The sequence below is a fragment of the Peromyscus californicus genome, unplaced genomic scaffold (genome assembly GCF_007827085.1).
Source record: "Peromyscus californicus insignis strain IS unplaced genomic scaffold, ASM782708v3 Scaffold_8__1_contigs__length_139910024, whole genome shotgun sequence".
Taxonomy (NCBI): Eukaryota; Metazoa; Chordata; class Mammalia; order Rodentia; family Cricetidae; genus Peromyscus; species Peromyscus californicus.
Genome location: NW_026294606.1, coordinates 124,722,042 through 124,734,904, shown reverse-complemented (window position 1 = coordinate 124,734,904; position 12,863 = coordinate 124,722,042).

Here is a 12,863-nt window from a genome sequence, read left to right as displayed (position 1 = left end):
TGGCAATATCTGATTTACACGAGGTGTTTTTTAAAGTGTGTCACTTACAATACACACACCTGCCAAGAGCCTGGTTCCCATAATGACTTTGCAGTGAGGTCAGAGAAAGTGCCCAAGATGAAGTAAATAAACAGCAGGCATGTATCCAACATCAGGTATCCTTCTCATTGCAGAAGGCTGCTGCATCCTCCTTAAGACCTTCTGGATAGGTGGATCAGGATTATGAACTCCTGACATATAGACTCCGTAGCTCTGTCTGCAGACAGGAAAACTGTACCCCCAGGGGAGAGGGGCCTGCTGATCAACTCGTGGAAATAGCTTAGCTGAGAATTAACTCAAAGAATGGCCAGTTTATTGTGTTTGATCATTTTGATAAAAATTTTGAGTCAGAGTTGTACGTGGTGGCTCATAGTGGCTATCCCAGAATTTGGAAGGCTAAGGAAGGAAAACTTAGTTTGAGGCCAGCTTGGCTAGGGGACAAGATTCTGTCTCATTAAACAAACAGAGTCTTGGAGAGGTGTCTTAGCAGTTAACATCACTCGCTGCTCTTCCAGGGGACTTGGGTTCAATTTCCAGCACACACACAGGGGCTCACAACCATGTGTAACTCCAGTTCTAGGGGATCCTGTTCCCTCTTCTGAACTTCCCAGGCACCAGGCACACAAGGGATGCACAGGTGTAAATGCAGGTAAAATAACCATGCACATAAAATAAAATAAAAACCAAGCAAACAAAAAAGTTAAGATAAATACTCAAAGGCAGAGGCAGAGGCAGGGTTAAGTGTCGGAGCCACCTAGGGAAAAAAGTACTAATTCGATGTATTTGCCTCTTTATAGGACTTTTGGGAAACTGGCTATTTTGAAAGTTGTATTTTGATGAAGCCAGTTTTAGCAGATTGGTCTGTTCTGTAGGGCCAGTTCAGGTCTGAAAGCTGTGAACATTTGTGTTCTGCAGACCGTGGGATCTAATTGTCCCTCTGCAGTTGGACAAGACACCTTGGACTATTCCTCTAAACCCCAGGGAGGGAAAGAGTGAAGGAAGATGGGTCATGCTGCCTAACCTTTCCTCCACACCTTGAGTGAAGAGGCTCCCGAAGAATCTTGTTCCTTAATTCCAGGGGGAATTTGTGGCCTTTGAAACAGATCCAAGCTCCTGGAAGCTTGATCCTCTTGCAAGCCCCAGAAGCCATTTACAGCAGGCCCTCAAATGCCGCTAGGGTGATTTAGACTGCTCTCCAAGGTACTGCAATCATGACAGCAGTACCCAGAGGCCGGGAAGGGCCAGGAGCAAAGCTGCCTTTGGACTACTGTCTGCTGCCTCAGCTTCTTCTGGACAGACTCCAAAGCCCAGTTAAGCAACTCGATGCACATGCTGGCTGCCCCCCCAGGGCAGACAGCGGCTGTGAGCGGTGAACTTCTGCCCTAGGGATTTTGTCTGTTTGTTCAAAATCCTCCCAAAGGTCAGTCATCAGGCTCGGATTTCTTCCTGAACCTTGGCTGGCTCAGTTCAGTTTATCAGCGGAGCAGATTGGCCTGTGAAGTTTGTGTTGATCTGCAATGCTCAGCAGCTTCTCATTGTGATGGCTCGGGGTCAGTGCTATGGCAGTCTTGTTGGACATGCTTGAACAAAACAAACATTTGAGAGTGGATGCTAGTTTTGATTTTTCTGTGATGCTAGAGACTGAACCCTGGGCCCTGTACATGCTAGGCAAGTTCTCCACCACCAAGATGCCTCCCTGCTTTAGGCTTCAGCTTGAGAGGGCATGAAGTCAGCAAGGTGCCTGCTTTTCTCTTTTCCATTGTCGACTTCTTTGTCACAGTCAAGGTCTTTCTTTGCCAAGTTACAGGCATAGAGATGACAAAGATTTCTCACTCCTGCAATGTGGTGGCACTGCCTGCCATGCCCTTGAACATGCCAGGAATGTCTTCTTGTCTGTTAGCTTATCTGAACTTCTCTTCAATACCCAGCTCAAATATCACTTTCTAAGCAACATCTTCCCAGTTCCACCAGGCTCTAATTTCTTAGAATTTGTAACTGTTTGCATATTTCAGCCAACCTCTGCCACTGTAGCATCTTCAAGGAAAGACCTTTATTCCTATTTATTTATTTACTTGTTTAGAGGTAGTATTACACAGTGGTTAAGACACAAACAGAGTTCAGAGATAACGTGGGATTGAAGACTGGTCCCTTGTTATATCACATACAATGAATGCCTTCATCTCTTTAAAACTTACGTTTCTTGTCTATAAGGATGGACATAGTGATAGTATTCACTACCTAGGCTTGCTTAGGCAAACACACATTTAATTTATTGAGTGCTTACTCTATTTAGAGAATACTCTTATAACAGAATTGTTATGATTATTTATTCAACAGTTATTCATTACTATTCGTGCCTGATACTATCCTAGACAATGCCCACAGAATATAGCAAGATGTTTGGTACAGTTAGAATTTAGGTGTTATTTCAGATCTATCAGTCAGATAAACGGGATTATGCTGTGTAACAAATACCTCCTTAGTCATCAAATCTCAGTGGTTTAATTTAAGAAAATATATTTATAGTTCCTCTTATGTGCTTAGTGTGGGTAGTTGAGATTTCAGCTCATCAAGGGTCAGAGTGTCAGGCTAACTTTGGTGCCATCTCAATGTCTCTTCAGCAGAGAGAAGGGAAACCCCAGTTCAAAGTCAGCGGCAGCAGCTAGCCCCAGGCATCTGGGTTGGAGTTAAGTTTACAGACTTGGTCTTTTTTCCTTTCTCACTTCTGCACTCAATTATATTTGAGCAGATGAGTGACCCCGTCAGCCTAGGACAATGGCAGAAAGGAACGTATTTATGGAGAGCACTCTGTGCTCTAATTAAGTTTCTGCTGCCCCCCCGCTTTGGGCCCAGGCACTGATTGGCACTTTTGAAAAATGAAAATCAAAACTCAAAGTTGAGAAAGCTTGCGAAACGCTTCCGTGTTGTTCTTCATGGCTGCTACATAAATAAAAACAGCTCCTTTATTCCTCCCACCGCAAACACCTCTGCTTTTGTTGCCTGATGGCTTGGACAGGTTTCTGTTTAAAGACAGTTAAAAGTAGCTTCTAAATGCAGAAGCCAATGAGGCAGCCGACAGGAAGGCACACACGGTAGATTAAGTGGGGCAGATGTTAATCAGGCAGTGAAGGGTCGGGAGGAAACTGGCCAGGACAGCAGTAACTCAACCACAGCCCCCACTCCCTTGTCCCCCAAGTAAGGTGAGGTGTATTCATTGTGTATTTCTGTTCAACTCCAAAGCTCAGCACTTAAAGCAATAAACTTTTCTGTTGCCAGCCTCCAGATGTCAGGAAGCCAGCAGCCACAGATGGAGATGAAAGGAAGGTTCTCAATGTGTGCTACTGTGAAGGTTAAACCACATGATGACTGGCCTGTGTGTGCTACACCTGGCCTGTGGGTACCACACCTGGCCTGTGGGTACCACACCTGGCCTGTGGGTACCACACCTGACCTGTGGGTGCCACACCTGACCTGTGGGTACCACACCTGGCCTGTGGGTACCACACCTGGCCTGTGGGTACCACACCTGGCCTGCAGGTGCCACACCTGACCTGTGGGTGCCACACTTGGCCTGTGGGTGCCACACCTGACCTGTGGGTGCCACACCTGGCCTGTGGGTGCCACTCTTGGCCTGTGGGTGCCACTCCTGGCCTGTGGGTACCACACCTGGCCTGTGGGTGCCACTCCTGGCCTGTGGGTGCCACTCCTGGCCTGTGGCTGCCACACCTGACCTGTGGGTGCCACACCTGGCCTGCGGGTACCACACCTGGCCTGTGGGTGCCACGCCTGGCCTGCGGGTACCACTCCTGGCCTGTGGCTGCCACACCTGACCTGTGGGTGCCACTCTTGGCCTGTGGGTGCCACACCTGGCCTGCGGGTGCCACACCTGACCTGTGGGTGCCACACCTGGCCTGTGGGTGCCACACCTGGCCTGTGGGTGCCACTCTTGGCCTGTGGGTGCCACTCCTGGCCTGTGGCTGCCACACCTGACCTGTGGGTACCACACCTGGCCTGTGGGTACCACACCTGGCCTGTGGGTACCACACCTGGCCTGTGGGTACCACACCTGACCTGTGGGTGCCACACCTGGCCTGCGGGTACCACACCTGGCCTGTGGGTGCCACGCCTGGCCTGTGGGTGCCACGCCTGGCCTGTGGGTACCACGCCTGGCCTGCGGGTGCCACACCTGGCCTGTGGGTGCCACACCTGGCCTGTGGGTGCCACACCTGGCCTGTGGGTGCCACGCCTGGCCTGCGGGTACCACACCTGGCCTGTGGGTGCCACGCCTGGCCTGTGGGTGCCACGCCTGGCCTGTGGGTGCCACGCCTGGCCTGCGGGTGAGCAGCTGCTGCAGTTGTGAGTTCTAGGTGCTGACACTAACTAGAACAAATTTTTTCCCAATGAACTTGTTTCTTAGCTGAGAAATGAAGGATATGTTATCACGCAATGCTAGTCGTCCCTTAATTTTAGGTAAGTTCTGAGGAAATAGAGCGAAGATTTTACTTTGCTACTCTCTATTCAAAAGGAAGCTTTGAGGTCTAGTGGAGAGCATCTGAGTAAAAGACTGGGGAGACACACTGACCGGTTGGCTGTGTGGCTTTAGAAATTCTTGGCCTCTCTGTTCTTGCTCATTTTTTCAGGTGAAGACAACTCCTTGGCTTGGTACCTTATGGTTGTGTCTTATGGTCAAATGAAACAGGGATGTGCAATACAATTGAGGCAAATCCTTGGAGACAGGAACCTTAAGGAAGCATGGGTCCTAGAGGCTGGGGCTAGGGCCTTTCCCTCTGTGATAAATATCCTGGGGCCTCTGGGCACACAGGGCAGAGGTCTACTCTGATTAACTTCCAGAGAAAAATGGCTGTTTGCAGACGGCGAGGACCTTGTCATACACACCTACTAATGGATTTCTTGGAGGAAGAGGCACAGAGGTGTCCTGGGCAGTGACAAAGCAACCTGCTCTGCCTGTAACCTTAGGGCAGAGCTGCCGGCAGTTGTCGCCTGCCTAGCAAAGAGCAAGGACTCTAGAGCCAAGGACAAGCATGCAGGGCAGGGGAGGAAGGGCATGCAGGGCAGGGGAGGAAGGGCATGCAGGGCAGGGGAGGAAGGACATGCAGGGCAGGGGAGGAAGGGCATGCAGGGCAGGGGAGGAAGGGCATGCAGGGCAGGGGAGGAAGGGTATGTAGGGCGGGGAGGAAGGGTATGCAGGACAGTGGAGGAGGGGCATGCAGGGCAGGGGAGGAAGGACATGCAGGGCAGGGGAGGAAGGGCATGCAGGGCAGGGGAGGAAGGACATGCAGGGCAGGGGAGGAAGGGCATGCAGGGCAGGGGAGGAAGGGCATGCAGGGCAGGGGAGGAAGGGTATGTAGGGCGGGGAGGAAGGGTATGCAGGACAGTGGAGGAGGGGCATGCAGGGCAGGGGAGGAAGGACATGCAGGGCAGGGGAGGAAGGGCATGCAGGGCAGGGGAGGAAGGACATGCAGGGCAGGGGAGGAAGGGCATGCAGGGCAGGGGAGGAAGGGCATGCAGGGCAGGGGAGGAAGGGTATGTAGGGCGGGGAGGAAGGGTATGCAGGACAGTGGAGGAGGGGCATGCAGGGCAGGGGAGGAAGGACATGCAGGGCAGGGGAGGAAGGGCATGCAGGGCAGGGGAGGAAGGACATGCAGGGCAGGGGAGGAAGGGCATGCAGGGCAGGGGAGGAAGGGCATGCAGGACAGGGGAGGAAGGCCTTCCAGGGCCCCTTTCCTTTTCCTGTTTCTGCGTCAGTCTCTACTGCTAGCTGAGTGGCTCAGACCAGCTCCTATGCTGGCGGCTTCAGACTTGTGTCCTGTCTGGGACCCACAGATACTCTTCTGAGCCAGTGAGCGGGGCCGGTGCTTTCTGCTTGAGCGACTGGCCAGCCTTTGGCTGTTGCCAGCCCCTCCGTGTGGGTTGAATTTTGGCCGACTGTGGATGAGAAGCTGACCTACCCCTCGTTTCGTGTGAGTGTCCGTGCTGTCCTGATGGGAGCGCTCTGGCCCCCCTGTGATGGATGGCCACGTCTGTCGCCCACTTCCTACCTCAGACTCCAAAGGCAACAGACACAAGGTTGAGAATAATATCAACCCATCCCCTGGAGGCGGGGCTTTCAGTCCCTTTGGTGAACTTGTTTTGAGAGATTTGTTTATTTATTATTATTTTTAGTTAGCATCCAGAATCATGGGCTTCCTGGGAAAATTTCATCCGTATCCATCATTGTGCTTGTTCATATGGAACCCTCCCAGTTCCCCTTGCTCGCCCTGCCCCACACCCTCCCCTCCCGGCTGCCCTTGTCTCTCCACACAGTTTAAGGGTAGAGTTTGTTCATTTTTTAGTCACCTTCCTATCCCTGTGGTGTTTTGGGGTTTATTCCTCTCCACTGTGTGAAGCTGTGTCACTGTGACTGGTTTAATAAAAAGCTAGAGAGCCAATAGCTAGGCAGGAGGTAAAGGTGGGAATTCTGGACAGAGAGGAGTCAGAGAAGAAGAAAGGAGGAGCCATTGGCCAAGTGCAGAGGGAGCAGGATGGGCAGTATGGAGTAAAGGTAAACCGAGCCATGTAAAAGAATGTAGGTTAAAAAAATATGGGTTAATTTAAGTTACAAGAACTAGTTAGGAACAAGCCTAAGCTAGGGCTGGGCTTTAATAATTAATAAGAAGTCTCTGTGTCATTTTTTTTGTGAGCTGACAGTCCAAAGAAAAAAAATCTGCCTACAATGGTGTGTTTCTCCATCTGACCCAGAGCGTGGTTTGGGAGTCAGCCCCAGCATCTTCTCCCCCCAGCCGCTTTCATAAGCCTCACAATGTCTTACATCTCCCCTGGGACAGGTGTGGATTCACATGCACGAGTGGGGGCTGAGAGTGAGTGGCCTGCTCCTCCGTGAGACCACAGCTCAACATCACAAGAGGCCATGCGAAGACATTGTAAAAGAGAGTTTAAGAACAATTTGCTCTCGAGGAGGCTAGAGGACAGGGCACACTCCCCGCTCCAGGGCTTTGCCAGTACAGTTCTTGCCTGAGGCAGGAGACTGTGGGGTCTGACTCCATGGGCTCTCCAGGCCTCAGCCTCCTCATCAGTAAGTGAGGGAATAGGATGAGAAGATCTCTGTTTCTTTTCCCTCTGGCATTTTTCAGTTTTACATGTACTCATGACAGCCCCTGGGGCTGATCTACTCTGTCTGTTAACTAGATAAATTATATCCTCTGTGGAGACTTGAGAACCAGGGTTAGAAGGCTGCCTGGGGTACCTGCTTCAGCTGTCTTCCTTAAGGGGCCCTAGCAGCTCTCTCTCTCCCTTTGGCCCACATGACTTGGGTAAAAGCCACCCCTCCTAAGCTCTAGGTTGAGTATGTGATAATAGTATAATCCAACATATTTCTGTTGCATTTGTGGATTGGCTTGTGAGATGTTATATTACTTCTCTATTGCTGTGATAAAATACCATGACCAAAAGCAACTTGAAAAAAGCTTATTTGCCTTAGGGTTCCAGAAGGCTAGATGTCCACAATACCAGGGATAATACGGTGGTGGGAGCACACAGCTGAGAGGTCACATCTTAGCTGCACACAGGACGCCAGGAGCACAAGAAGGAAGTGGGGAAAGGCTATACATCCCCAAACCTACCCCCAGATATATACTTCCTCCAGCAAGGCTGCACCTCTATAGGCTCCATAACCTCTTCTAACAGCACCACTAACTGGGGACAAGTGTTCAAACACATGAGTCAATAGGGGACATTTCTTTCTTTTTTAAAAATATTTTAAAATTAAATTTATTTATTTTACATCCTGACTACAGTTTCCCCTTCCTCTTTCCTCCCATTCACTCCTCACATCCCTTCTGTCCCCTGACCCCCTAATCCACTCTTTCTCCATTTCTATTCAGAAAGGGGCAGGCTATCAACAAACCATGGCATATCAAGTCGTGGCAGGACTAAGCACCTCCCCTTGGATTAAGGCTGGGCAAGGCAACCCAGGATGAGGACAGATTCCCAAAGCCCACTAAAGAGTTAGGGACAGCTCCTGCTACCACTGTTAGGAGTCCCGCAAAAAGACGAAGCTACACAACTGTCACTTATAATAGGGGGCCTAGGTCATCCCATGCTGGCTCCCTGGTTGTCAGTCCAGACTCTGTGAGCCCCCAGGAGCCCAGGTTAGTTGATTCTGTGGGTTTTCTTGCTGTGTGTGGGCATTTCTTATTTAACCCACAACAGTTGGTACATGACATGAGCCAGCGAATGAGAAGCCATCTACTCAAGAACTCCCGCTGAAGATGCTTGGAATATCAGGTATGTACCACCATGCCCAGCTCTTTGGAGACTGTATAGAAGAACTCTATCAAATTGAATTCATCTGCTGTGACCCAGTGGCATCTAACTGGCACACAAATGCCTCCCTTGTCCTCCAGGCAACCAAGTTAAAGCTGAAGCTGGCTGCCTCCTACTGCCTACCATGGCTTCTTTGATTGTACATGGATGCCTTGTGCAGTGGTCCTGTCTCTTTTTAGACATTTATAGGTGGTCTCACAGGTCTCATCCCTGAGCAATTTGTCAGGGTGTTACTGACTTACTAAGAGGGAGATCATAATGTCCATAATGATGCCAGCGGCTGGTCCAGGGAAACAGCACTGAGTTTCTTGGAGTCCAGCTTTACTCACAGGTGAATGGAGACCACAGCAAATGGGATCTCTGGCCTTTTGCTCCTTCTTCATGGGTCTTCTGAAAATTCACTGAGATGGTAAATGGTAACTTTAAGACAGAGAGTTTAGTCTGAGAATGAGAATTAGTTTTATTTGAACAAGCTGAAATTTGTCCATCCATCCACATCCATCCATCCATCCATCCATCCATCCATCCATCCATCCATCCATCCACACATACATACATTTATCCATCTATATCCATCCACTCATCCACTACCCATCCATTCACTCACTATCCACCCATCCATCTCTCCATCACCTGCTAAGTGTTTAAACATACAATACAAGCCTAAGATAAAAGTTGAAATAGAGTTCTCACTTATAAAATAAGCACAGTAATAGCACCGACCACACAGAGTAAAGTCACAGTAGCAATTGCAATAAATACTTGTGCTGGTTGGCTTTTGCCAACTTAGCAAAACCCTGGACATGTTTGGGAAGGAGAACCTCAGCTGAGAAAATGGCTCTGTCGGATTGCCAGTAGGACATTTTCTTAGTGATGATATGAGAGGAACCAGCTCACTGGAGGCAGTGCCACGCCTGGGCAGGTAGACATGGAGGGCATAAGGAAGCAGGCTGGGCAAGGCATGAGAAGTAAGCCAGTGAGCAGTATTTCTTCATGCCCCCTGCTTCAGGTCTTGTCTCCAGGTACCCTCCCTGACTTCCCTTCATGATGGACTACAATGGTCCCGCCCCACACACAAGTTGCTTTTGGTCATGGTGTTTTATTATGGCAACAGAAAGCAAACCAAGCCACTGTTCCTGTGGTGGGACATTATCCCACTGTCTTGACACTCTGATGGAAGCCCCTACACAGAAACACTGTCTCTAAGAGCTTCCGCAACCCAAAGAGAACAGCAAGTGAGCCCCAGATTCATTTTCCAGATCAGCTTAGGAGGAGATGGCAGACATTCCAGAACCTTTTTACTCAATTCCTCCCTGGTGGGAAAGAATCTGTAGGGACTCCAAGTAAGAAGGCTAGTGAGGGTGACACGCCATTTTATCAAGGCAACACCTTCTTGGTGCCCATAAGGGGGAATCTGGAAACGCTGCTGAGAGAAGAGTCAGATAACTCCCACTGGGGAGGCCACTGATGGACTGAGGAGACTGTGGACTCCTCTGGGACCATGGCTGGAAGGGGAGTTTTTAGTCCTGGAAGTAGCTACAGAACTTTGGGGTCACACAGCAAAGGAGAAACTGGAGCCAGTTCTTGCCTAGAGTGTTTGGAAAGTGGGATTAGCCTGTGCTAGCTGTGAGAGGTGGCACAGAGGTTGTGAAATGGGTACCATTTGGTGTGGCAAGGCTGTGCTTCCTAAGAGCTCAATGGGTGCCATAGAGGCCAACTGGGCCTGGAGGTTTGCAGCTCTGTTCACTCATACAGACGTCCTGGCAGCTGAGGGGCATTGGCAACAAGAGTCTTGTACAGGGGAGCCAAGGCAGACAGTCTGGGGGAGGTATTGTCAAGGTTGTTGCAGAGTACAACCAGGTCAAGGAACAGCTAGTATGTCCCTGAATTACTTATAAAATCCCCAAGAAAGCAGATGTTCAGAGGTCGCTGGAGTGGAGAGGGGTTACCGTAACTCTGCCCAACTGTGGGGACTTGAAATGTCCTCCACAGACTTAAGGTTTGAACTCTTTTCCCCGGGTGGTAGCACTGTTTTGTCAGATTATGGACCCTTTAGCTGGAAGGACGTGACTGGTGGAAGTAGGTGTGACTTTAAAGGTGACCGTGGGACCCTAGCTCTGCGTGCTTCAGGGACAGACCATAGTGATGCCCCTAACCCTCACTCCTGCTGCTATGAATGCTACTGTGCCTCTCCTGTAACAGCCCTGGGTGTATAGTCAAAGGGATCAAAGTCAGCACACTGGAATGACCAATTCTCCTTCTTTTCTGCGTCATTTAGACAGCTAAGACATGTAACTGGCTTAGACGACACCAACAGAAAAACAAAGAAAGTGTGAATACACACACACCTACCCAAACATACATACACAATGGTGGTTTGTACGGCCCTACAAAGAATGAAATTCTGCCATTTGCAGGAAAATGGATGGAGCTGGAGATCATGTGGCGACCCAGGAAAAACAAGCAATCACATGTTTCCTTTCTTATGTGGAATGTAGATTAACCAGGGGACCAGGAACTCTGGACAAGATTGTGTCCTCTAGATATGCCAAGGAAGCCACACCCATGACATCTCAACCATGTGGCTGCCTAAACAAGACCTGAACAATGCAAAACCAGTTGACATGCCAACGCAGATGGGAGAGATCTCACAGGGTGAGAAATCTCCACTCCTGGATGAAGAAATAAAGTCAGTTAATAACTGGACACACACACACACACACACACACACACACACACACACACACACACACACACACACACACAGAGAGAGAGAGAGAGAGAGAGAGAGAATGAGTTAGTGCTCCTCAGGGATTCAGCCATCTAAATGGTTATCCAATACCAAGTGGTCAGCCCTTAAAGCATATACACATAAGCAACACTCAACAGATTCAGCAGCTTGTATTTATGTATTTATTAATATGCACATATGTAACAACAACAATTAAAATAGAGGTCATGAATTTGAGAGGGATTGTGGGGGGGGCAGGGATGGAGGAAGGAGAGCAAGGGAGGAAATGATACAATTCTATTTCAATTTAAAAAAGAAGAAAAAAGACATAGCCAGCAGTGGTGGGGAGAGGAGCATGAGAAGATATATGCTCAAGTGCATTTTATACATATATGAAAATGTCATAATGAAGCCCATTATTTTATGTAATTAATATATCTAATAAAACCTGTAAGACTTGCCAGTGTAAGCAGTTTCCATGAGAGACAATCTTGGGATCCTGGGAAGGCTGGTGAAGAAGTTATCCTTCTGGCAGTCACAGGTAAGCCAAGCAAAGGGTTTATGCAGCAGGGTGATGTCTGGGTCCACACTGCTCAGTTAGGCGTCAAAATCAAGGAAGCTATTCATCCTCCAATCCTCTGTCACTAACGGAGTTGGCCACATTTTCCCACTTGTATTGCATTTCATAGGTTAACTACACAGGAAACTGACCCTCAATAGATTCTGAGATGCCAGCCAAACTAATATCTGAAAACTTAACCATGCTTTGAAAAGCTAGATGAGGCTTGGCATGGTGGTATACACCTCCAATCCCAGCATTTTAGAGGCAGAGGCAGGAAGATCTCTGTGAGTTTGAGGCCAGCTTCATCTATGTAGCAGTTCCAGGCCAGCTAGGGATACATAGTGAAACCCTGTATTAAAATTAACCAGCCAGCCAACTAACCAATTAATCAACCAACCAACCAACCAATCAATCAACCAACAAACCAACCAGCCAGCCAGCCAGTCAGCCATCCACCCACCCAACCAACCAGCCAACCAAGCAGCTAACCAACCAGTGAACCAGCCAAATAAACTATAACACAAACCCCCAAATCAGAAAGTGAGATGGTTCACATGCTGACTCTTCCTTAGATGTCTGAGTTAGACTTCCAGTACCAACAACATGCAAGGGTTGACTCTTGCATTAAACAAGGAAGGCACAAGCAAGAAGAGCACAACACATCTTCACCTCACTAGGTGGCCATCACCACCTGGTCAGGCTGGGTATCTCTGTGCAAGAGTTAGCCAGGAACCTCTGTTAGCTTTCTCTCTGCTCCAACCAGCGTGGACCTGAGCAGGTTGCTGATATTCAGTGAAGTATGGTCCATTTACAAGCTGTGTAAGGGACTTTATTCACATTGGCCTTCAGCAGTCATGGTCCTGGGTGCCATGGGGCAGAGCTCTCTGTACTTTAGACATAAGAGAAACAAAATATGAAAATGAAAACAGCATCCGTGTGCTGTGGGATGGTCTGTATGTCAAATCTGTTGCTCTGATTGGTCAATAAATAAAACAGTGATTGGCTAGTGGCCAGGCAGGAAGTATAGGTGGGACTAAAAGAGAGGAGAATTGAGAGAACAGGAAGGTGGGAGGAGACACTGCCAGCCACCACCATGACAAGCAGCATGTGAAGATGCCGGTAAGCCATGAGCCACATGGCAAGGTATGGATTTATAGAAATAAATTAATTTAAGATATAAGAACAGTT